A 26,581-nucleotide genomic window follows, 5' to 3' on the forward strand; every position below is an offset into this window, starting at 1 on the left:
TATTTGTTTTAAGATTCCAGTCCTTTCTCTTCTCTGGTGAGGATTCTTTTCAACACATCATTATTTATTTCCTCAAGTTCCCGAGTTTCCATGTCTTTCACCACAGTAAAGGCTGACAAGACTATTTTGTCTAATACCTCACCCATCTCCTCTGGCTCCACACATGGGTGACCTTATTGATCTTTAAGGGGCCCTATTCTCTACCAGGTTACTCTTTAGCCCTTATTGAAACTTGCATAAAGGCGTCCGATAAGTCAAATACACCATATCCCCTATACCACTCCACCCCCTCTACACCCTTACAATTCTGCCATTTATATTCACACCAACAAATTAAATCCAACAGACTCAAAAACAAATTCTCTTTTATCAAATGTGTTTCTGAGTGGCCAGTTATTGTATATTGACATATCCTTTCTAACAATTTCAGTATGTTCCCGACGTACTGTAAGGCTAACACTATTTGGTTTCAGACCGACAGCAGAAAGAGTTGAGGGAGTTCTTGTTTATCAGTCTGAAAAAGGTAGCTTACAGAGTCAGCAGGTAATAGAGAAGGCCAATCCAATGCTGGCCGTGCTTATTCTCAGCTCCACCCAATATCTCATTAATGCATTATCCTCATCCTTTCTTCACAACTTTTTGATGTTTTTCCCGAAACGTCGATTCTCCTGCTCCTTGGATGCTGCCAGACCTGCTGTGCTTTTCCAGCAAAACATTTTCAGCCCTGATCTCCAGCATCTGCAGTCCTCACTTTCTCCTCGTAGATTTTTTTCCCTAGTCTGCCTCTTGTGACTTGATTGGATGGGGATATCTGTTCAGCATGGATGGGTTGGACAGAAGGATCTGTTTCCATGCTGTACATCTCATTGACTCTATGACTCTATCCCAACAACCCTTCAGTATTCACTTCCCTGCGATGGTCATTCTGCAGCTACATCTCCGGATTGACAGTCCCATCATATCTGTTCACTGTCATTTCATCTGCCTTATGGCGAATACAGGGAGTCATTCCTCAGTAGTGTGGAGTTGAACGGATGGGTAGAGGTTGCAGAGATAGGGAGGCTTACAGCGGCTCGAGGATGTTCGAGTTAAACAGAGTTACATCTGGTCAAGAATGTTAGTGGGACAAAGGGGTTTGAGGATTGGAGGAATTTACAGAGACAGGGAGCTGGATTACATTCTGGAGATAGGGAAAGGGATCGATGTAGGGAGAGGCAGGCAGAGTGAGAGGCAGCGACAGGGGGTGTTTCAGGTAGGAGAGAATTGTATATACTGACAGAGGTATGGAAGGTTGTAGTGACGGAAGACATCTACAGATGTAAGGCAGTTTCTAGATTCTGGAGCTACATGGATAGGAAGGCAATGGAGAATGCCAGGTTGCTGGGTTGGAGACAGTTACACAGATGGGGAGGGTTGCACAATCTGAAAGAGAGTCCTGTGGTCGGGAGGGGTGTGGGAGGCGGGAACGAGGGTGAAATTTAAAATAATTCAGATCAAAGAATTGGAGAAGGGTAAGGAGATTACAAATGTTTCACAGCTCAGGAAGGGCTGTAGGAGTTGGAGAAGATTACCTAGGTAGGGACCATTGGAAAGGTTAAAGATAAATCCATTGACATGGGGAGGGGGTGGTATTGGTAGGAGGAGCTTAAAGGGATGACGGGACTGTCAGGGTTTACAGGGATGAAGTAATTTAGTATCTACTGGAGAAGTTTAGGGATGAGGGTGTTAGGGGTTAGAGAACCTGACAGAGACAGAGAGCATTGTGTGGTCTAGAGGAAATTCCAAACAGAGGAAGGATTATCGGGACTGGAGGATATTAAAGACATCACGAACACTGCATAGGCCAGGATTGATGCTTGGGACCTCTTGTACTGTCTCAGGGAGGACCAATACAGCAGAGGTGAGAGCAGGACCCTCACAGATGGTGGGAATGAAGCCTAGGATGTTGCTGTTCCTTGCCCAGCACTATATTTGCATCCTGTCTTCCAGGTCTGAATACAGAAGGCTCCTAGCCCCACCCTATGCTGTTTACTGTGAGTGATCTTACCGGCTGCAGGATTTACTGAAGGCTCCAGATCTCCCTCTCCATCTCTCTCTCTGGCTGACCAAGCGTCTTCAATGAGCTGATGGATGAGACAGGATTTAGGAATATCCTGATTTCCTGCATGAGACAGAGAAGTAGACAGAATGGGAAATTAGACTGATGCAGTGAGGATAACTCATGCAGAGTGGCACAGAGTCCAGCAGTGATCACGAAAATCTCAGTCTCCAACTCTGACCTGTGCTGCTGCGTCTCTCTGGAGTGGACAATTCTGTTGACTTAGGATCTCAGACCAGCAGTAAGATAAGAAACGCTGATAGAGGCAGCAAATAGACCCACGCAGCAAGGGATACCACATGGAGATATACTGAGTGATATCACCAGAGTGCAGGAAGGTGTCTGAAGACGTGGTTCTGATGCAGTGGGGACTGCTACCAGTACTCAGGGAGGAGTCAGCCATTATACTGGAATGGGCTCCATTGGTACGGTGCTGGGGCCAATGTCCTTGTCAATCATATGACTAGGATTATGCAGAGTGCTTTAAACTGACACAGATGAGGAGGAACTGAGCTTAGGTGAGAAGAAATTCCCAAATCCAAAGAGAAAGGTTGAAATATTGGAACACCATGGAGATGTGGCTAAAGACAAACAGAAAGAAACAGGAAGGGACTGAGTTTAACTGAAATTGTACATCAGCAAATAGTTTTGTGACAGGAAATTGTGATAAAAAAGTAAATTACTGTTTCTTAATTTGAATGCACGAAGTATTTGCAATATGGAATATGCACGTGTGACTTGTGATTTCTATCTAAACACCATCAGGGAGACGTGGTCACTGGGTAAACAAAAAGGTGAGTCATTAATATTAGAGGTCATACAACATTGTGGAAAGCCACACAGAATGGGAAGTAGGATAGGGAACTCCCATAGTTAGGGAAAACAATGGGATTAACAAGCAAAAGGAAACCATTTCTGGATAATAAGGGTCAGAGCACAGAATTGGAATGGCAGTGTTAAGGCCCCTTTACAACATGACATTATTAGAAACTGCATTAACAGGGAATTATTTCAATTTGTAACGAAGGCACTGGGATAATTGTGAGGGAATTCAATCTTCCTCTCATCATCTTGTTGGCGGTGGGTCACAGACAAGGCTGACTCTCTCCCACTCTCAGGAGAAGCTGAAAATGTGTTGCTGGAAAAGCGCAGCAGGTCAGGCAGCACCCAAGGAGCAGGAGAATTGATGTTTCGGGCATGAGCCCTTCTTCAGGAATGCCCGAAATGTCGATTTTCCTGCTGCTTGGATGCTGCCTGACCTGCTGCGCTTTTCCAGCAACACATTTTCAGCTCTGATCTCCAGCATCTGCAGTCCTCACTTTTTCACTCTCAGGGGGAGTCTGTACAGACCGATGTGTCCTTCCACAGACTTTGTTACAGTTGGGACAGAAGGTGGCCATGGGAAGGGGGTGGGTGGGGCGTCGGTGTGACAGCGAGCTCCTTGTGCTGTTTTCTCCTGGTTTCCCATTTTCCCCACAGCCATTCTCGAGGTGCTCGACACCTTCCCAGTGCTCCTCCCCCACTTCGGAAGGTCTTGGCCCAGTAACTCCCAGGAGTTACCAGATTTGATTAAGAGATGAAAAAAAAACGATCAATTCTGAAGAAGCCAAAGTTTAGAAATGTGGACACATTTGTTAAAGAGATTGCTAGGGAACTCCGAGCAGGAGTGCAGTAGGAAGAGGAAACGTTGCCAGCGTTTAATCAGATGATAGGAACAGGGAGAGGTGAAGGTACTGGAGTGGTGAGAGTGTTACAGAGAGGGGCAAAGGCCTGAACAATGTTACAAAGCCAGTACGAATTGCTGCAGCTAGAGCTGTTGCAAAGGTAGGGATGGACATATGTATTCTCATTGATTCATTCATGGCCTGAGGATGTCACCGGATGGACCAGCATACATTACCCCACTGCTAATTGCCCAGAGGCAGCTCAGAGTCAGCCATATTGCTGTGGTACTGGAGTCACATGTGAGCCAGACCAGGTAAGAATGTCATATGTCCCTCCCTAAAGGACATACGTGAACATGTTGAGCTTACTCAGATAATCAACAATGCTTATATCGTGACCTCACTAATGTCCTTTACAGATACAATCTGACATCCCAACTTCTACTCTCAATGCTGTGACCAATGAAGGTAAGTATCCCAAACGCCTGCTCCACCAGCCTGTCTACCTGCAATGCAACTTTCAAAGAACTGTGTACCTGCATTCCTGGGTCACTGATTGGCAACACTACCCAGGGTCCGAAAATTAACTGTACAAGTCCAGCCAGGTCTGCTTTACCAGAATGCAACATATTGCCTTTCTCCACCTGCTATTCCTCAACTCATTGCCCCAGCATTACTGTTGATCCCATTGTACTCTTGGATAACCGTCTTCACTGTCCACATTATCACCAATTTCATTGTCACTCACAAACTTGCTAACCATGACTCCTGTATTCTCATCCAAACCATTTAAATAAATGATTCACAGCAGTGACCCACCACTGAACCCCATGTCACAGGTTTACAGTTGAACTGCAACCCTCTATGAACACACTCTGTCTCCTACCGTCAATCCAATTTTGTATCCAATTTGTGAGTGCACCCTGGTTATGTGTGATCTAAACTTATGAACCAGTCTGCCATGCAGAACTTTGTGAAGGGCCTTGCTAAAGTTAATGTGGACATCATGTACTGCTCTGCTTTGATCTGTCACTTGTCTATCTCTACACTTCGGTTTGAGGCATAATTTCCCATGCACAAAGCCATGCTGACTATCGTTAGTCTGTCCTTGCCTTTCCAATTGCACAATGATCCTTTCTATCAGAATCAACTCCAAAAACATACCGACCGCTGCCATCAGTCTAACTGGTCTGTAGTGGCTGTCGATGACACAAACATCTCTGCAAGGGCCACGGTAGTTTCCTCGCTAGCTTCCCACTAGGCACTGGGATACATCTGATCATTTCCCAAGGTTTTATCTGACATTTTTTGCATTTTAAGCCATCCAGCACCTCCTGTTCTCCAATGTGAACTCTGTTCAAGACATCACTTTGTATTTTCCCAAGTTCCCGAACTTCCATGTCTTTCTCCCAAGTAAATACTAACGCAAAATATTTGTTCAGTATCTCCCCCATCAGCAGTGATTCCACACAGACAACCTCATTGACCTTTCAGGGGCCCTATTCTCTCACGAGTTAATTTTTAGACCTGGTTGAATACTGTCAAAATGCTTCTGAAATTTCAAATATCCCTCTCCCGCAACTAGCCTCCTCCAGCCTTAACTCTTCTGCCATTTAAGGTCACACCAAAATATAGAATCCAACAGAGTTAAAAATATTCCCCTTTTATAAAATCATGCATCTCCCATTGTTTCTAAGCATCCAGTGATCATTTATTGTCATATCCTTTATAACACGTCACTCCAACACGTTCCCGACTTACTGTCAGGTTAACACCATTTGGTTTCAGACTGACAGCACAAAGGGTTTAGGGAATCCTTGTGGATCAATCTGTAAAAGGTAGTTTACAGGGTCAGCAGGTCATAGAGAAGGCAAATCAAATGTTGCCATTTATTGCAAAGGGAATGGAGTCTAACAATAGGGAGGTCTTGCTAAAACCATGCAAGGTATAAGTCAGGCCACATCTAGATTATAATGAACAGTATGCGTGCCCTAAGGAAAGACATTCTTGTATTGGAGGCAGGCCAGGGAAAGTTCTTTCGGCTGATCCTGGAGTTGGCGGGATTTTCCAATGAGAAGAGGTGGAGTAGGTTGACCTTGAACCTATTGGGGTTTTTGAAGAATGGAAGAGAAATTGAATGAAACATCCAGGATTCTGAGGGGCTTTCACAGGGTAGATGCCGTGAAGTTAGAAAATGGAACAGTACAGCACGGTAATAGGCCCTTCGGCCCACCATGGCTGTGCTGACCATTGTGCTATTCCAAACTAATCACATCTTCCTGCACAAGTGCGATATCCCTCTATTCTCTGCCTGTTCATGTTTCTGTCTAAATGCCCTTCAAATGTTTGCTCTTGTTGCCACCTCTCCCACCTCCTGAGCAGCTTCTACCCTCTCAGTAAAGTCAACTGGCCTCATTCATCTCACTTAAAACTTCTCACTGTCACCTTAAACCGGGGCACCCTAGTATTTGATATCTCTACATTGGAAGGAGGATTCCAGCTATCCACACTATTCAAGCCTTTCCTAATGCTATATACCTGTACCCAGTCACTTCTCAGTCTCTGATATTCTCACAAAACAATCCAACTGCGTTCAACCTCCTTACAGTAAACACATTCTCATCCAGGCAACATTCTGCCAACCCTCTGTTACACCCTCCCCAAAACCTCCACATCCTTCCTGTGGTGTGTCGATGAGAACGACACGCAACATTCCAGACATGGCTGAATAAAGTTTCATTCAGTCACAACATGACATGCAAACGTCTGTACTCAATACTGTGACCAATGAAGGTAAGCATACCATACTCCTCCTTTACCACCACATTCTGCTGTGTTGTTATTTTCAGGGAGCTACGGATTTGCATCCAAGGTCATCTGTTTATCAATGTTTCCAATTCGTCAATTAGTGTCTTCCATTTGACTTCATAAATGCATCACTTCACACTTGTCCCGATGAAATTCAATTTGCGATTTCTCTGCACAGCGTTCCAGCTGATCTCCATACTGCTGCAACCTTTAACACTCTTCCTCACTATCCACAATTCCCCGAACTATCCCTAATCATTACATGCCTTTCCAAATGTTGTCTGCAAAATACTAAGCAAACTGCTGCCCTTTTCATCTGAATCACAGATATAAATTACACACAGACATCGCAGCACTGATCCTTGTGAAACAGCATTGGTCACAGACGTCCAATCAGAAATTGAACACTCCACATGTCTCTGTCTACTATTACCAAGAAAATATTGTATCCAACTTACCAACGAGCATGGATTGTGATTTGATCTTCCAAATCCCCTTTGCTATTTAGAATCTGTCCATTCAAAATGACTCTATATTTTGATTCCCAGATTAAATTGGCTGTCTCACTAATGCACTGACTGCGTCCTTTCTTGACAACAAAACGGGACCTTGTTTGGTTTTTTGCTGATCCTGCCTAAATCCCTACAATCCCTCAATAATCACATTGTTGTCATTATCACTCTGCAGCCACCCTTCCACAATAACAGTTCGATCATATCTGTTCCCTTCAGTTAATGCTGTCATTCCTTGTTGCAAATGCATGGTGCGTGTCACCGAGAGAGGGCCTTTGACGGACGGTTAGACGTCACAGAGTGGGAGAGATGTTTGGGGGCGCGACAATATTGCAGGGTTAAACATAGTTAGAGTTGCTACAGAATGTTCGCAGGAGAAAACATTTTACTGTTTGGAGGAAGTTAGAGAGATGAAGAGTCTTTGATTAGACTTCAGAGATAGGGATGTGTATAGGGTTGTGGATCATTACATGGACTATGTTGATCAGGGCATAGAAACATTCACATGATTCCAGGATGTTGTACATTTAACAACAGTTGTGCATCTGGAGAATATCACAGTGATAGAGAGGATGGTATGGACTGGAGAATATTACAGGGAAAGGGAGGGTGGTATGGACTGGAGAATGTTGCAAACACATGGAAGATGATATAAGCTGGAGAATGCTGCAGCAATAGAGAGGAGTATATGGACTGGAGGATGTTGCAGGGAAGGGAGGAAGTTGTAGACTGGATACAGTTAGAAGGAGAGATGATTTTATGCACTGCAAGGTATGTCAGAGAGAGTGAGTGGTGTGCATGCTGCAAGATATAACAGGGATAGGGAAGCTTGTCGGGACTGGAGGAGAGAGTCATAAAGAGGGTTGTGAGAGACCAGATTCACTTATGAGCATAGGATGTGCTACAGTGAGCAGAGTCTTTTGCAGATAGAAATGAGGATACAATGGCCACAAAGCAGTCACACCTATACATAGGTATGTTGGAACTGAAGGAATTGAAGAGATTACACAGACTGGGAATGTAGTATACAGTGGAGTAGATAGGGATGGTTTTAGAGACTCAACAACATTAGGAAATAATGGGGGTTGCAATGCTGAGAGGGGGTTTCAGCAAGGTGGAGGATATGGACCTGAAGGAGATTTCACAGATAGCGATGACTTTCGGCTCTGGTGGGGGCTGCACCGTACGGGGAATTGTAGTGGCTTGGGAAATTTACGCAGATATGGAGAGTATTAGTGGTCGGCAGAATTCACACAAACGGGTCTGCAGAACACGACAAAAATCAGAAGGGTTGTATCAACTTGATGGTGTACACAGGCAGGAAAGCTTGTGGGGTTTGGAGCAGCTCACCATGACAGAGAGATGTATGGAGGCTGGAGATGTTGCAGAAAGATTACTACGTTTAATTGGATAGAACTCCACATAAGTCTGTCCTGGCTCTTTATATAGCTGACCCGCTGTCGATAAGCTTCTGGTACTAATCCAAAAGCACTTAAAATAGCCTGTTCGACATGTGCGTAATCTCTTGGCCACTCAGGATACAGCGCTGCAAATACCTCACTGGCTCTGCCTAACAGCTTAGACTGAACTAACTTCACCCACAAGACCTCAGGCCACTGCATCAGTCTATCCAATTTTTCAAATGAACTACAGAGGTCCTTGAAAGTAGAGTCACAGGTAGATAGGATAGCAAAGAAGGCACTTGGTATGCATTCCTTTATTGTTCAGATTATTGAGTACAAGAGTTGGGATGTCATGTTGCGGCTGTACAGGAGATTGGTTAGGCCACTTTTGGAATACCGTGTGCAATTCTGGTCTCCTTCCTATCACAAGGATGTCGTGAAACTTGAAGGGTTCAGAAATGATTTACAAGGATGTTGCCAAGGTTGGAGGATTTGAGCTATAGGGAGAGGCTGCACTGGCTGGGGCGTCGGAGGCTGAGGGGAGACCTTATAGAGGTTTACAAAATTATGAGGGGCATGGGATAAATAGACAAAGTTTTTTCCCTGGGGTTGGTGATTCCAGAACTATAGTGCATAGGTTTAGGGTGAGAGGGGAAATATATGAAAGAGAGCTAAGGGACAAATATTTCACACAGAGGGTGGTACACGTTTGGAATGAGCTGACAGAGGAAGTGGATGAGGCTGGGACAATTGCAACAGTTGAAAGGCATCTGGATGGGTATATGAATAGGAGGGGTTGAGGGGGAGATGGGCCAGGTTCTGATTGGTGCGACTGGATTGGCATGGACAAGTTGGACCGAAGGGTCTGTTTCCATGCTTTACATCTCTCTGATTCTCTGACTCTAATTGCTGAAGTTTCAAATCACTGCAGGCAGTCAGTGATCGAGATAGAATTGTAAGGTCTTTTGGGGGTTACACCGTTCTGGAGGATTGTAGGGACTTGATGATGTTATATATGGAAGTAGGGTTGTCGGTACCGAAAATGGGAACAGAAATAGAGAACCGCAGGGGATTACAGAGATCTGGAGGCTCGTGATCTCTGGTGGAAGTTCCATGTAGAGGGATGTGTCGTGGAACTGCTGGACCTTGGAGAGATAGGCAGATTTGAAGGGGCTGGAGGGATTTACAGATGCATGGAGAAATTTAGTGACTGGACCATACAGAGATGGTGAGGGTTGTAGGAGATGCAATAGTTTGGAAGGACTGTAGAAGCTGGAGCTGTTCACATGACAAGGAGGATTGTAAGGGTGTGAAGAGTTAACAGAGGTTGGAGCATTCTTAGTAATTAGTGGTTTGGAGCACTGTCCAGACTGGGGAAGGTTTCAGAATGAGGGAGGGGTCGAGCAAAAGGAAGCAGTTACAGAAAATCGAGGAACATAAATATGTCACTTCGGTGCTTTGCCACTGATGGTCATCAGGAGGACAGTTGTCCTCATTAAAATGTACAGATCCTCATGGGAATGGACAGTGTGGATGCTGAAAGGATGGTTCCTTACACTTATGGGAGAGAGACAAACAAGCAGACTCTGTTTGACAAAGGTGGAGAAGCGGGAGTTGTCTTTTTCTTCCAATGGCCCAAACCTACTTCAGGTTTGTTCCCACACAGCTCAAAGGAAAGCAATGCGATAATATTGGTCATTTCGGATTGCAGGAGATAAGAAACCAAGGCCAGGCTGGAAGGGCTGGTGGGAGTGAGAGAGAAGGAAGATGTTCAACAGCTGGAAAGGTTGACAGGGAGTGGACACTGTCAGGACGAGAGAACATGACATGCTCATTCATGAGAAGGAGATAACGATATGGCACTCGGTCAAACACAGCAGGAGGAACCCTAGCTCCATACCTGTCATTTGCTCAGGGAGCTGCTCTCACCCAGTCTGTGCCAAGCCCCACATACAAACAGAGTCAAGATTAGAGTGGTGCTGGAAAAGCACAGCAGGTCAGGTAGCATCCGAGGAGTGGGAACATCGACATCAGGCAAAACGTCGATTTTCCCGCTCCTCGGATGCTGCCTGACCTGCTGTGCCTTTCCAACACCACTCTAATCGCGACTCTGAACTCCAGTATCAGCAATTCTCACTTTTGCCACATACAATCGGCATGAGGTTTCCCAGCTGCTTGTGCTCAGGGCCCAGTGCACTCACCCCTGAGCCTGTCGGTGAGGTATTTACATAGTTATACATTCTCCAGAAACACTGTGTCTGAGCTGTAATAAACTGGTAAATACACACTCTACCAAGCAAAGACTATCTGCACTCAGATTCCCCGGTGAGACAACCTTCTGAGTGACAGTCTGCAGAGAACAACAGAATCCACGAATCCCCATTGCATGTATCAGGGTCAATGACAAAACTTTCATTCTTTTAAAAATGACAACTCCTCAATTCCTGCATCTCATAAAACTGCCATTTAGAATAAAGAACATTCTAAATGAAGGCTTTGATGACGTGACCTCTGGTCAGTCCTGGAGATCTGTTTGTTCCAAGATGCACGGAGAGTGCTTTTTACCAGAGCACCACCAGGTCAGTGTCAGGCACACAGAGAGAACGGGCAAATAGATTCACACCTGAATTCACATCTTCCAGCCTGGCAATCTTAAGCTGTGCTCACCATTCTGATAAAGATCTCTAGAAACAGGACATCAGAGCCAGAAGACTGGAGGTTGGCTATCGTGTTGCTACTATTTAACAAAGGCAGTAAGGAAAAGCCATGGAACTATAGACTGGTGAGCCTGACATCGGTGTGTACCTTGTTGGAGAGAATCGTGAGCAACAGGATGTACATGTATTTGGAAAGGCAAGGACTGATTAGGGATAGTCAATATTTCTTTTTGAGTCGGAAATCCTGTCTCACAAACTTGATTAAGTTTTTTGAAGAAGTATCAGAGAAGATTGATGAGGGCAGAGCAGTGGATGTGATCTATATGGACTTCAGTAAAGCGTTCAACAAGGTTCGCCATTGGAGGCTGGTTAGCAAGGTTAGATCTCACGGAATACAGGGAGAACTAGCCAATTGGTAAAGAACTGTATTAAAGGTAGAAGACAAAGAGTGGTGGTGGAGGGTTGGTTTGCAAACTGGAGGCCTGTGACCAGTGGAGTGCCACAAGGATCGGTGCTGGGTCCAATATTTTGCATTGTTTCCATAAATGATCTGGATGTGAGCATAAGAGGTATAGTTAGTCAGTTTGCAGATGACAACAAAATTGTAGGTGAAGTGGCCAGCGAAAGAGGTTACTTCCAATTACAATGGAATGTTGATCAGATGGGCCAATGCGCTGAGAAGTGGCAGATGGATATTAATTCAGATAAATGCAAGGTGCTGCATTTTGCGAAAGCAAATCTTTGCCGGACTTATACACTTAATGGTAAGTTTTGACGGAGTGTTGCTGAACATAGAGATATTGGAGTGCAGGTTCATAGCTATTGAAAGCAGAGTCGCAGATGGGTAAGATAGTGAAGGCGGCATTTAGTATGCTTTCTTTTATTGGTCAGAATATTGAGTACAGGAGTTTTGAGGTCATGCTGTGACTGTACAGGACATTGGTTAGGTCACTTTTGTAATACTGTGTGCAATTCTGGTCATCTTCCTATCAGAAGGATGTTGTGAAACTTGAAAGGGTTCAGAAAAGATTTATAAGGATGTTGCTAAGATTAGAGGGCTTGTGCAAAAGAGAGGTTGATTAGGCTGAGGCTGTTTTCCCTGGAGCATCGAAGGCTGAGGGGTGACCTTATAGAGGTTTATAAAATCATTAGGGGCGACCATATAGAGCTTTATAAAATCATGAGGGGCATGGAGAGGCTAAAGAGACAAAGTCTTCACCCACGGGAACGGGAGTCCAGAACTGGAGGACACGGGATTGCAGTTAGAGGAGAGAGGTATAAAAGAGACTTAAGGGGCATTTTTTTCACGCAGAGGGTAGTACGTGTATGGAATGAGCTTCCAGAGTAAGTGGTGGAGTCTGATACAAAGCTATCTGGATGGGTATATGAATAGGAAGGGTTTGCAAGAATATGGGCCAGATGCTGGTAGGTGGGACTGGATTGGGTTGGGATATCTGGTCGGCATGGACAGGTTAGACCGAAAGATCTGCTTCCATGCTGTACATCTCGTTGACTCTAAGATCAGCTGAATGGTCCAATCAAAGACGATCTGTGGTTCAAATCGTAACATCCTTCAGGGTCCACAACCCATTCTTGATCCCATCCTGCAGGCTCTATGAATCCCACACTGTCTAACCTCCTGCAGGATCCACGTTCCTTCCTACATTAGTACCATCCTCCAGGTTCTGCAGCCCTTCCTACGTCTGTAACATGGCCCGGTCTCTACAAATCTTCCTTCCTCTGCAATGTTCCCCAGAAAGGCACTGGAGGATGGTGGCATTTACAGAGTTAGGGAGGGATATCGGGATTGGAGGATTTTGCAGGCATTAGGAATATAGGGACTTGAGGAGGTTTCACAGTTTATGAGTGTTATATGGACTGTAGGAATTTACAAAGATAGGGATGGTTTCAGATTGGAAGAATCTGCAGAAAAAGTTTACATGGTTAAAGGCAAGAACCTTAGCGGTGTGCACGAACAGAGTGATCCTGTGTACCTGAAGTTACCACCCAAGTTGAGAGGTGTTAAGAAGGCGTATGGTGTGTTGGCTTTCATTAGCAGGTATGGCTAAGACCCTAAACAATTTTTTTTTCCCTCCAGAACTTACTGTGGACAAAGACTGGGGAACGCAGAGAACAAGAGTAATACGTCAGACCACAATTGGAGTTCTCTGCCATTCCAGTCTCCCTGCTCTAGGAAGGATGCTGTGAAACTTGAAAGGGCTCAGAAATGATTTACAAGATTTTACCAGGGTTTTGCTGAATAAGCTGGGGCTATTTTCCTGAGCGCGTCGGAGACTGAGGGGTGACCTTACAGAGGTTGAGATAAACATGAGGGGCATGGATTTGGTAAACATTCAAAGTCTTTTCCAAGGGGTTGGGCAGCCCAAAACTAGAGGACATAGGTTTAGAGTTAGAGAGCAAAGTTTTAAAAAGGGACTGAAGGGACAACTTTTTCATGCACATGGTGATGTGTGTATGGAATAAGCTGAGAGAGAATGTAATGGAGACTGATACCTTTTAAATGTTGTAATTGTATCTGGATGGATATATGGATAGTCAGAGTTTAGCGGTACATGGGCCAAATGCTGGTAAATGGGATTAATATATTTACATCTTCTAGTCAGCATGGATGAGTTGGACTGAAGGCTGTTTCCATGCTGTACACCTCTATTACTTGAAAAGAGGGCATGTTATAGAAGAGGTGGTGCTGGTGGTTTTAAAACACAAAGGAATGGAAAGCGCCAGGCCCTGATTAAGTGTATCACAGGACATTGTGGGATGATAGGGAAGAAATTGTGGAGCTACTAGCAAGGGCATTTGTACCATTGACAGCCTTGTGTAATCAGCTGGAAGGCTGGAGGGTGGCATCGTGGATTTCGAAGATTCCAAATGGATCTTGATGAAATGGGTGAATGGGCTGAAAAACTGCAGATGGAATTCAATCTGAATAAATGCGACTTCATGCATTTAGTAAAACAAACAAGGGTAGAGCTTATACAATTAATGTTAGGGCCTCAGTTAGTGTTTTAGAGCAGAGGGACCCCCGGGGTCGGGTACATAATCCTTGAAACTTGCATCACAGGATGGATAAGACAGTGCTTGGCATGCCTGACTATTGCTCAGTCCATTGAGTGGAGGATTTGGGACATCATGTTGAGATTGTACAGACATTTGTGAGGCCTGTTCTGCAATACCCCATCTAGTTCTGGTCGCCCAGTTATAGGGAGGATATTATTAATCTGAAGGGTGTTCAGAAGAGATTTACCAAGACGTTGCTGGGTATAGAAGGCTTGAGTTCTGAAAAATGGCTGGATATGCAGAGTTTTCTTTTTCACTGGAGCCGGGAGGTTGAGAGGTGACCTTATAGAAGTTTAAGACAAAAAGTTGGGATATAGATAGAGTCAGTGATAGCTGCCTTTTCCTTCGGATGACAGAGTCTCAAGTGGAGGGGCCACATTTTTTAGGTGAGAGGAGAGAGATGTGCAAACAAAAGGATACAAGGTGCAAATTGTTACACAGAGGGTGGTTTGGGTGTGGAATGAACGTCCTGAGGTGGATGTCGGTACAATTACAACGTTTAGTTAAGTACATGAATAGGAAAGGGTTGGTGGGATATAGGCCAGCAACAGGCAGCTGGGACGAGTTTAGTTTGAGATTATGGTTGGTGTCAACTGTAGGGTCAGTTTCCATGCTGTACAGCTGTGACAACACTATGGTTTTGATCCATTATTTAAGAAAGGCTGCAAGAGGAAGCCAGGGAACTGAAAACCAATTAGCCCAACGTCAGTGGTGGGTTAGTTGTGAAAGTGATTCTGCCAGTCTGGAGTTACATTCGTTTGTAAAGGCAATGATTGGTGAAAGATAGTCAGCAGGGCTTTGTGCATACAAAGTCAAGTCTCACTAACTTGATGGCTTTTGTTGAATTGGTGACCAGACATTGTCGACACCAACGTCAGCAGGGCCTTTGATGGGATTTAGCATGATTTAGGGTGTAGGTTTGCTCGTTGAGCTGTAGGTTTGATATCTAGATGTTTCGTTACCTGGCTAGGTAACATCATCAGTGGCGACCTCCAAGTGAAGCGAAGCTGTTGTCTCCTGCTTGCTATTTATATCTTTCTCCTGGATGGGGTTCCTGGGGTTTGTGGTGAACTCCAGGAACCCCATCCAGGAGAAAGATATAAACACAAAGCAGGAGACCACAGCTTCGCTTAACTTGGAGGTCGCCACTGATGATGTTACCGTGCCCAGGCAATGAAACGTCTGGATTGTCAAACCTACAGCTCAGAGAGCAAACCTACACCCTAAACCTCAATCTGAGCAACAAACCTTCATTAACCTTGCATTTAGCATGATATACTGGTTCGTAAGATTAGATCACGTGATCAGGAAGAGCTAGTCAACTGGACACAAAATTGGCTTGACAGTAGGAGACAGGGGTTGGTGGGAGAGGGTTGTTGTTCAGACTGGAGGCCTGTGACCAGCGGTGTGCTACAAGGATCAGGGCTGGGACCACTGATGTGCATCATCTACATAAACAATTTGGTTGAGAATATTGGAGTCATTGTTAGTAATTTTGTGGATGATCAAATGAATGGTGTAGTGGGCAGTGAATACGGTTATCAAAGGGGATCTCGACCAATTGGGCCAGTGGAGCAAGGCATGAAAGATGGAGTTTAATTCAGGTATTGAGTTTTGGACTAACACAGATAATGGTACAGCCCTGGGTAGTGTTGTCGAACAGAGAGAGACCAAGAGGTGCAGTTACATTGTTCTTTGGAAGTAGCATCACAGGTGGACAGGGTGGGGAAAGTGACATTTGGCACACTTGCTGTCATTGGCCAGCACATGAGTTGGAGATATTTGTAACATTGTCTTCAATATTTCCCTTGGACAGAGGAGGCTTATAAGGGGTGACCTTATAAAGGTTTATAAAACCATACGGAGAGTAAGAATGGTGAATAGCCACGGGTAATTGAGACCAAAACTAGAGGGTATAAACGTGAGGTGAGAGAACAAAGATTTAAAGAGGGAGCTGAGGGGCAACATCTACAGAGGATGGCGCATAGACGGAATGAACTGCCAGGGGCACATGGGAGAAACAAGAACAATTACAACATGGAACAGACATTTAGGCAGGCACATGGAGAGGGGAAGGTTTGAAGGGATATGGGCCAAACACAGGCAAATGCGACTCGTTCAGGTTTGGGGAAAATAGTCAGCACTGATGACTTGGACTGAAGGTTCTGTTTTCATGCAGCATGACCCTGTACCCAGTTAAAGAGGAGGAGAATACGGAGATAAGGCATGTTATAGACACTGAAGGAAGGTATAGTGATAGGGATGGTAGTCTGCAATGCGGTACATTTCAAATATGCGGAGGGCCTATATGGAAAGAAGGAGGTTACAGAGATAGGAACTGTTATAGGAGTTAAAAATTATTGAAGACACTGATCCACAAGACATACCATAGGTACAGTGTTGGAGAAGGTACACAGAACAGAAAGATCTCAGGCAGCATTCCCACCCTCTCGTGGGAGGCCTGCTTTCCCCTTTGTTGTACTGATGCTCACTAAGAGACCACAGGCCTGGATTGATAACTATGAACTCTCTATGTTGTCTCAGTACAACGTAAGTTAAAGTAGACGTGGTGATTGAGCCAGAGTTGTGTCTGTACTGTGTTCCCCCTCCAGCACTGTATCTATGTCATGTCCTGTTAGCTGCTGTTTGGATCCCTCACATTGCTGTCTGCTCTGTGCACTGTGAGTGATCTTACCTCATTGCAGGATTTATTGAAGGCTCTAGATCTCCCTGCACTTTGTCCCTCTGGCTGACCAACCATCTTCAATGGGGTGATGGATGAAACGCCCAGCAACTGGGAAGTCTATTGAATCTCCCTGTGTACCTACAGGAGACAGACAAATAGACAGAATGGAAAATTACACTGACGTAGTGAAGGTTACACATGTAGAATGGCACTGAGTCCCATAGAGTCCCTGTGCTGTTGCATCTCTCTGGATTGGAGAATTCTGTTGGCTCAGGATCTGGAGTAGCTGCAAGAGTGAGTGACACTGACAGAGGCAGCAATTAGACCCACACAGGGAGGGATACCAAATGGAGAGATACTGAGTGATATCACCAGAGTTCAAGAAGGTGTTAGGATCAAACAATTGTGACAGAAGAAGATGTTTAGCTTCATGATGCACTGGTATCAGTGCTCAGGCATGAGCAACGTGCGAGCAGGTGAAGTGATGGCCTCGTGTATTATTGCTAGAGCATGTATCCAAAATCTCAGCTCATGTTCAGGGGAGACAGGTTTGAAACCCACCATCTGAAGTGGTGGAACTTGAAATCAATAAATTCAAATATTATAATTAACCATCCATAAATATGTATGAAACCATTGCTGATGTACAAAAATCCCAAACACTTGTCCTTTCGAGAATGACATCTGCCCATCCTCACATGGTCTGCATGACATACCCACAGCAAAGTGTTTTCCAAATCCAAATAGAAAAGAGGTGATGCATCGGAACACCATGGGGATGTGGCTGAAGACAAGCAGAAAGGAACAGGCTGGGCCAGAGTTTAACTAAAACTCTACATTAACGAATTGGATTGTGATAGGAAATTGTAGAAAAGAGTACAGAAACTTTTTTTCCGCATAGACAAAGTATCTTCAATAAGTTAGCTGGATTTGTGACACAGCTGAAAGAGATTTAGATACCAGAGAGATATGGTTACAGGGTAAACAAAATGTGGAACATAAATATTCAATGGTTTACAACCTTGTGGAAACTCAGGCAAAATGGACAACGCTAACAATATTGGGTAACAAAGGCGTTAGATAGAAAGCGCGGGGGGTGGGGATGGGGGTGGGGGTTCCTTAAAAATCAACGGGCAAACAAAGGTCACAAAATATCCTTAGCAGATAATGTTAAGGATAAGTCTCTAGATATTTAATAAGTACAGTTAGAGGAAGAGGATCCCCAACTAAGCAGTTGGGCCGGTTAGAATCCAAAGGGACAATCTGTGCATGGAGCCAGAGGAAGTAGTTGAGGTCTTCAATGAATACTTCCCATCTGTATTCACACAGGAGAAAGACATTGTCGGGATTTCAGTTGGGATGGTGAGGCTCTGGAACATCTTATGAGAAGGAGGCGCTAAATGTATTCACAGGGAAAAAGGTGGAGAAATTCCCAGTAACAATAAAATAAATCCCAGGCAGTAATGGGAAGTAAGAGAGGAGATTGCTGGGGCCCTGGCGGATATATTTAAAACTTTGCTGGCCACAGGTGAAGTGCTGAATGACTGGAGGATGGCGAATGTGGTTCATTTGTTCAAGAGTAGCAGTGATAGGCCAGGTAATTACAGAGAAAATCGTCTGACAGTAGCGGGAGGGAAAATATTGGAAACAATTGTGAGGGACACGAATCAACATTCGAAAGGACAGGAATACATTAGGGATTGTCTGTATGGATTTGGTAGAGGACTGGCCTCTGATATTGATGAGGCCAGTGCAGATGGTGTGGTAACATGGTGTTTATTAATGTCTTTGACAAGGTCTCACATGGAAGGCCGGTCCAAAAGGAAAGAGCCCATGGAATCCAAGGCATGTTGGAAAATTGGATCCATAATTGGTGGAGCAGGTTTTTCACGAATGGAAAACTTTGCCCAGCGTGTGTACCACAGGGTTCTGTACAGGAACCTTTGCTGGTTATTATGTACGTTAATATCTCGGATGTGAAAGCAGAAGGTATCATTGGTAGGTTTGCATATGACATGAAAGGTGAGGGTGTTGTCCACAGTGAGGAGCATGGTCTCAGGCTGCGCTCTGATACTGATCCGATGATAAACTGAGCAGAGTAATGGCAGATGGAGTTTACTTCTGATCACTGTGAGGTAATGCACTGTGGGGAGTCTAATCAGCGAATGATATCCATCATGAATGGTAAGTCTGCCTGGAGTACTAAGGAACACAGGGACCTTGGTGGACAAGTCCCTGGATGTCTGAAGGTGTCAGCACAAGCAGATAGGCTGGGGAACACACCTGAACTGGGAACAGGAGGGGGACACATATCCTGGTGGGGAGAGTTGCTGGGGCTGCTCGAGAGGATTTAAAATCGTCTGGCAGGGATGTGGGACCGCAAACAGTCGTACAGCCCGAAAGAAGTTTGAGGCTGGTATAGATGTTCAAGAGATCAATTTAAATAGACAAGGCAGGCAAGAACATAGCAGGCAATGAGGGAAAATTGATTAATTAAACTGCATTTATTTCAATGCAAGGGGCCGCAGAGATAAGGCAGATGAACCCAAAGAATGGAAGGGAACATGGGACTGCGATACCATAGATATTACAGAAACACAAATAAGGGAGGGACAGGACTGGCAGCTCAATGTTCCACGGGACAGAGGCTACAGGAAGGATAGAACAGGAGGCAAAACAGGAGGAGAGCTGGTGGTTTTGATTGGGGGAAAACAACACAGCAGTACCTCGAGAGAATATTCATTCAGGATCGGCCAGTTAAATGATATTAGTGGAACCAAGAAATAAAAATTGGTCATCAGTTTGCTACGATTGTACTACAGCGATAGGCAATGGGAGATGAAAGAGCAAATATGTCAGGAGATCTCAGATATCTGTTAGAATGATAGCGTCGTAATGGTATGGGATTTTAACCTTTCCAAACCTGGACTGGGATTGCTACTGTCTTAAGCAGTTGGATGGAAGGAATTTGTTAAGTGTTCCAGAAACTCCCAGTCATTATGTAAATGACCCAACGGGAGAATGGGGCTAAACCTGACCTCCACTTGGGAAACAAGGTAGGGAACGGGACTGAGGTGTTAGTGGGGGAGCACTTTGGAAAGTCACCAGATTGGTATTAGTTTGAAAATAGCGATGGAAAAGGACAGGCCTGGTCCACAAGTTCAAGTTATACAATGGAGCAAGATAGTCATGAATTTTTAAAGTAGATTTGGGGAGGTTATTTGCAGGTAAAGGGAAGTCTGGCAAGTAGGAATATTTTAAAACCGAGATAAAAAGGAGCGTTCAGCGCCAGCGTGTTCCTGTTAGTGTGCAGCTCAATGCTGACTGACTTAGGAAACACTGGCTGAGTTTCGAGGCTCCAGCCAAGAAGGGGGCACATGTCAGATATAACTGGTTGACTCAAGGGAATCCCTTCAGGAGCATCAGGGCTGTAGAAATACATTTCGAATGGAAATCAGGAATGTAAAAAGGGGACATGAGATAGCTTTGGCAGAGAAAGTTAAGGAGAATCCAAAGAGACTCTACAAGTGTATTAAGAGCAAAAGAAGAGCTCGGGACAAACCCGGTCTCCTTAATGATCAATGAAGAAGGCAACGATGTGTGAAACTATAAGATCCAAAACAAATATTTCACTTTGGAACTTACTGTGGATAAAGACTGGGGCGCTCTGGGAACTAAACAGTGTTTGTCCTGACTACTATTGGAATACTGTGTGCAATTCTGGTCTCAATGCTGTGGATGTTGTGGAACATGAAAGGGTTCAGATGACCAAGGATTTGCCAGGGTTGTAGGGTTTGCGCTGCAGGGAAAAGCTGAATAACCTGAGGCTGAATTCACTTGAACATGGGAGGCTGAGGAGTTACCTGATAAAGGTGTTTAAAATCATGATGGTCATCGATAGGGGGAAGAGACAAGGTCTTGTCCCCAGGTTGGGGGATTACAAACTGATAGGCCATAGCTTTAAAGTTCGAGGGGAAATTTTCAAAGGGACCTAAAGGACAATTGGTTCCTGCAGATTGTATGGAATAAGCTGTCAGAGGAAATAGTGGAGGCTGATAGAAATACATTTAAAAGGCATGTGGATGGGTATATGAATAGGAAGGGTTCAGAGGGATATTGGCAAAATTGTGGCAAATGTGACTAGAAACATCATGCAGGAGTTGGTCTGAAGGATCTACTTCTGTTCTGTACATCTCTGTCACTCAATGTCCTGAAATGAGTCCACATTATAGGAAAGGAGGTGCTGAAGGTTTTAATACACAAAGGTAGATAAATCTCCAGGACCTGATCAAATGTATATTAGGACATTGTGGGAAGCTGGTGAAGAAATTGTAGGGGCCCTAGCAGAGATGTTTGTACCATAGACAGCTATGTGTGATAGGCAGGTCGACTGGAGGGTGGCATTGTGGACAGTGAAAAAGGTTTTCTAAGATTACAAAGGGATCCTGATGAAATGTGTGAATGGCTCAAAAATAGTAGATGGAGTTCAATCTGAATAAGTGTGAGGTAAGGCATTGGTGCAACAAACACGGGAAGAACTTATACAATTAATGATCGGACCTTCGGTAGTGTGTTGTAGAACTCTGGGTTCAGGTACATAATTCAGTGAAGCTTGCAACATGGAGAGGCAGGATGGTCAAAAAAAAGGTGCTTGCCTCACTTGCTTTCATTGCTCAGTCCTTTGGATATAGGAGTTGGGAAGTCACATTGAGATTATACAGGCCATTGCTGAGACCTCTTCTGGAATACTGTGTTCAGTTCTGGTCACCCAGGATATCGGAAGGATATTATTAAGCTGGAGAGGGTTAAGAGGAGATTTACTGGGACGTGGATGGGTATGGAAGGTTTCAGTTATAAAGAAAGGCTGGAGAGATTGGTATTTTTTCATTGAGGAGAAAGTGAGGACTGCATGTGCTGGAGATCAGAGCTGAAAATGTGTTGATGGAAAAGCGCAGCAGGTCAGGCAGCATCCAAGGAACAGGAGAATCGACGTTTCGGGCATCAGCCTGAAGAAGGGCTGATGCCCGAAACGTCGATTCTCCTGTTCCTTGGATGCTGCCTGACCTGCTGCGCTTTTCCAGCAACACATTTTTTCACTGAAACCTGAATGTTGACAGATAATGTCATAGAAGTTTATAAAATCATGAGGGGGATAGATAGAGTTAATGGGAGTTGTATTTTCCCATGAACAGGGGAGTTTCAAGACAAGGCACTACATTTTTAAGTTTAGAGGAGAGACATATTAAAAAAAAGATATGAGAGGTACATTGTTACACAGAGGGTTGGTTGTGTATGGAATGAACTTCCCAAGGAAGGGGTGAACATGGGGACAATTACAATGTTTAAAAGACATTTGGATTACTCCAGGAATAGGAAAGGTTTGAAGGGATATGATCTAGGAACAGGCAGATGGGACGAGATCAGTTTCAGAGTATGGTTAGTGCTAACCAACAGTGCGGTATGACTGTCTGACTGTGATTATAATATTGTGTCATTAATTATGGAAGGATGCAAGAGAAAGCCAGGGGTGTACAGACTGGTGAGCCAGACATCAGGGTGGGTCAGTTGTTGTAGGTCATTCTGAGAGATATGACTTACTTGCAGTGGGAAAGATAAGGACTGATTACAGCCAGCCAGCATGGCTTTGCGCGTGAGAAAACATGTCTCACAAACTTGAATGGAGTTTGTTCAAGATGTGACCAAGAAGATAGACGAAGGCAGAGTAACAGATGTCAAGGTGTAGCATGATCCATTGGTAATTAAGGGTAGATCACAAGGGATCAGGGAGAGCTCGCCAACTGGATACACAATGGGATGACAGTGGGAGAGAGAGGGAGGTGGGAGAGGGTTGTTGTTCAGACTGGAGGCCTCTAACCAGCAGTCTGCTTTCAGGATTGGTTCACCATTTACATAAACAATCTGAGTGAAAATATAGCAGTCTCTGTTAGTATGTTTGCCGATACCAAGATTAGTGGAAGAGTGGGCAGGGAATATAGTTATTGAAGGGGATGTTAATGAACTGGGCTCGTGGGCCAAGGAATGAAAGATGGAATTTAATTCAGGTGTTGGATTTAATTAAGACAAACCAGGGAGGACTAATACAGTTAATGGTCGGGCCCTGGACTGTGTTGTCAAACAGGGAGAGACCAAGGGGTGCAGTAACATGGTTCGTTGGAAGTGCCATCACAGGTGGACAGAGCGGTGGGGAAAGCAGCATTTGGCACACTTGTCTTCATTGGTCAGAGCAATGCGTACATGAGTTGGAGATATTTGTTACATTGTCGTCAATATTTCCCCTGGGCAGAGGCGGCCACGGGGTGACTTTGTAAAGGTTTATTAAACCATGTAGGGCCTAAGTAAGGTGAATAGCCAAGGGTAGGTGAGTCCAAAGCTAGAGGCATAAACGTGAGGTGACAGAGCAAGTATTTAAAGAGGGAGCTGAGGGGCAACATTTTCCACAGAGGATGGTGCATAGACGGAATGGACTGCCAGAGGAAATGGTAAAAACAAGTACAATTACAACATGGAAAAGACACTCGGGCAGGTACATGGAGAGGAGAAGATTTGAAGGGCTGTGGGCCAAACACAGGCAAATGGAACTCATTCCATTTAGGAAACCTCAGCCGAAGAGTCATGCAGCACAGAAACAGACCCTGTGTCTCCAGTTGTTGGAGAAGGAGACTATCGAGACAAGGCATGTTGGAGAGACTGAAGCAAGTTACAGCGATATGGATGGTCATCTGGACTGGAGGTGTGAAATAATTGGTGAGAGGGGAGGAGAAGACAGATATAGGAACTGTTACAGGAGTTAGAATGATTGAAGACACTGGTCCACAAGACAAACCATAGAAACAGTGTTGGAGAGGGAATAGGGAACAGGAAGATCCCAGGAAGCATTACCACCATCTCGTGGGAGGCCTGCTTTCCCCTCTGTTGTCCTGATGCTCACCAAGACAGCACATACCTGGATTGAAAACTGGGAACTCTTGATGCTGTTTCAGTACAAAACCAAACTTAAAGTAAAGGTGGTGACTGAGCCTGGTGTGGGTCTGGACTGTACTCACCCTCCAGTACTATATTTATGTCATGTCTTGTTAGTTAATGTTTGGAGCCCTCTAATTGCTCTCTGCTCTGTGCACTGGAATGATCTTACCTGGCGGCAGGATTTATTGAAGACTCCCGACCTCCCTGCCCTTTGTCTCTCTGGCTAACCAACCATCGTCCCAACCAGCAATTGGAAAGTCTATTGAGTCATGAACTCCGAGTACCTGTAGAAGACACAGAAATAGGCAGAATGGGAAATTTGACTGATGCTGTGAGGGTTACACATGTAGAATGGCATTGAGCCCCACAAAGATCTGGAAAATCCCAGTCTCCAATCCTGGCCTGTGCTGCCTCATCTCTCTGGAGTGGAGAATTCTGTTGGCTCAGGATCTGGAGTAGCCTCAAGAGTGAGAGGCGCTGACAGAAGCAGCAATTAGACCCACACAGTGAGGGATACCACATGGAGAGATACTGAGTCATATCACCAGAGTGCAGGATCAAACAATTGTGCAGGAAGAAAGGGTTTTGATTCATGTTGCAGTGGAATGCGCAACCTGTAAGCAGGCGAAGTGATGGCCTAATGGCATTATTGTGAGATAATTAATCCAGAAACTCAGCAAATGTTCTCTGGACACAGATTCAAATCCCACCATTGCAAATGTTTGGATGTGAATTAAAGGTTTCAAAAAAGATTAGATTAAAAACCCATAAGTGAGTATTAAATAATTGCTGATGTTAAGAAATATCCATAGACTGCATGGGTCTGGGATATCACAGGTATTACAGAACAACAGCTGAGGGAGGGACAGGACAGGCAGCTCAATGTTCCAGGGGACAGATGCTGAATGAAGGACAGAAGGGGAGCTGAGAGAGGAGGAGAGCTGCTGGTTCTGATGGGGTGAAACATCCCAGCAGGACTGAGAGAGGATATTCCTGTGGGATCGCCCAGTGAAGCTGTGTTAGTGGAATTAATTGTTCGAAAAGCGCAGCAGGTCAGGCAGCATCCAAGGAACAGGAGAATCGACGTTTCGGGTATAAGCCCTTCTTCAGGATTCCTTAGATGCTGCCTGACCTGCTGCGCTTTTCCAGCAACATATTTTCAGCTCTGTTCTCCAGCATCTGCAGTCCTTACATTCTCTTCGTGGAATTAATCAATAACAATGGGTCTTCCCTTTCCTCTGATTGTTCCACAGACCCCGAGAGCCCCGCCCTCCTGCAACTTGACCTTCTCAAGATGGCGGCCCTCAGGCCCGTGCTCCCTCTTCCCTCAAACAAATGGCGACCGTGATCCTGGGCCGTTTCCCTGATCAGAGACCGCCACATCCTGACCCGGGCCTGAAGGGTCTTTTTCGGGGTTTTTAACCTTTACTTGGGACTTGTCAATTCTCTCCGCTCCTTTCTCCCAGCGAGGATCCCACACACCGGCTCTGAGCGCCGCTCTTTGAAGCCGATCACAGCCGCTGCCGGAGAATGTAGCTCCATGTCTCTCTGTCCTGGTCAATGTGACACTGCGCATGCTCCGCATAGAAAGCAAACTACGCGTGCGTCTGAAGTTATCAATGAGTTTACAGAGAATATTCATACCTGCACAGAATCATGGGGGAAATATTATTCATTAACAATTGCTCTGTCGAGTTATAGTCATGGCGCTATTTAGCGTGTAAATTTAGTGTGTAGAGAGGTTGCTTCAATTTAACCATACCGGCCAGGTATGTAAATTACCAATTGTTCTGGGAGTTTTCAATAACCCATTACTCGATTTATGCAAATCGTTTGGAAATATGTACGTTATCAGATTTGCATCTCAACTGTTTGTTAAAATTTCACATAGATTTTTGAGAGAGGTTTAATGCTCCACTATGTTAATGAGAATTATCAATCCGGCAAAACAGTTTGCTTTCTGACCAATCTTCAAGCGTTTACTCCCCGAGAGTGCTTTGGCCCCGATCCTCACTCACTTCTGGTTGGAGGACCGGCCGCTGCTCGGTCATCAGTTCCGCCCCTTCCTCCCAATTGCAGAGTTGATTCAGGCGTGACTCAGCAGGCTCAGCACAAGAAACAATAAGGGACAAGGGAAGTTAAAGTCGATGTCTTGTGATGTAGTGAAAATATCCCGAATCTTGGATCGAGAGGCTTGAGTTCAATTCACAGCTAATGCAGGTGTGTGTAATAACTACTTTGAACAGGTTCATTCGGAAAAACAAGGGAAGTTAGGAACCGAGGAAAAAATATAGAAAATACATACAATGTTTTGGGGTCTCAATGCTCAGAAGATTTCAGTCTTTACCAAGTGTTTCAGGGCCCCATTGGTCCCAATACAGACTGTTGCACTCCTTGTGCACAGCCAGATACCACGATTGTGGGGCAAAGTGTTGTGGTGGGATATGGAGGTGCTTTTGTAAAATTTCTTCAGTTTTAGAGGTGAAAATAGGTGAGAAGGTGTAGGGTTTTGTATGGAGTTACCTATTCCCCTCCTGTTGCAGCATCATATTATTGCCCTGACTCTACCTTGTACATTGTTGGCAGAGATCGCTGACATTTTGAAAGCCCACAATACAAGATTCATCACTCTGTTTAAGACAGCAGAAATCTCTTGTAGCACTATAGTTGTAGAACAATACAGTGCAGAAC

The 26,581-nt window shown here is 44.8% G+C and overlaps 1 long non-coding RNA gene across 2 annotated transcripts; it reads right to left on the reverse strand.

The window, feature by feature from the left end:
• Positions 1–2,056: 2,056 nt before the first annotated feature.
• LOC140488924 (uncharacterized) lies at positions 2,057–25,431 on the reverse strand. Of its 2 annotated transcripts, none has more exons than XR_011963055.1 (4): positions 25,314–25,431; positions 24,060–24,174; positions 16,916–17,044; positions 2,057–2,161 (listed from the first exon to the last, which is right to left on the reverse strand). It is a non-coding gene; the product is annotated as an uncharacterized lncRNA (long non-coding RNA). The 2 variants fall into 2 exon arrangements; XR_011963056.1 differs by having other exon boundaries at positions 25,320–25,411.
• Positions 25,432–26,581: the final 1,150 nt, after the last annotated feature.

The sequence above is a fragment of the Chiloscyllium punctatum genome, chromosome 18 (assembly GCF_047496795.1).
Source record: "Chiloscyllium punctatum isolate Juve2018m chromosome 18, sChiPun1.3, whole genome shotgun sequence".
NCBI classification, from domain to species: domain Eukaryota; kingdom Metazoa; phylum Chordata; class Chondrichthyes; order Orectolobiformes; family Hemiscylliidae; genus Chiloscyllium; species Chiloscyllium punctatum.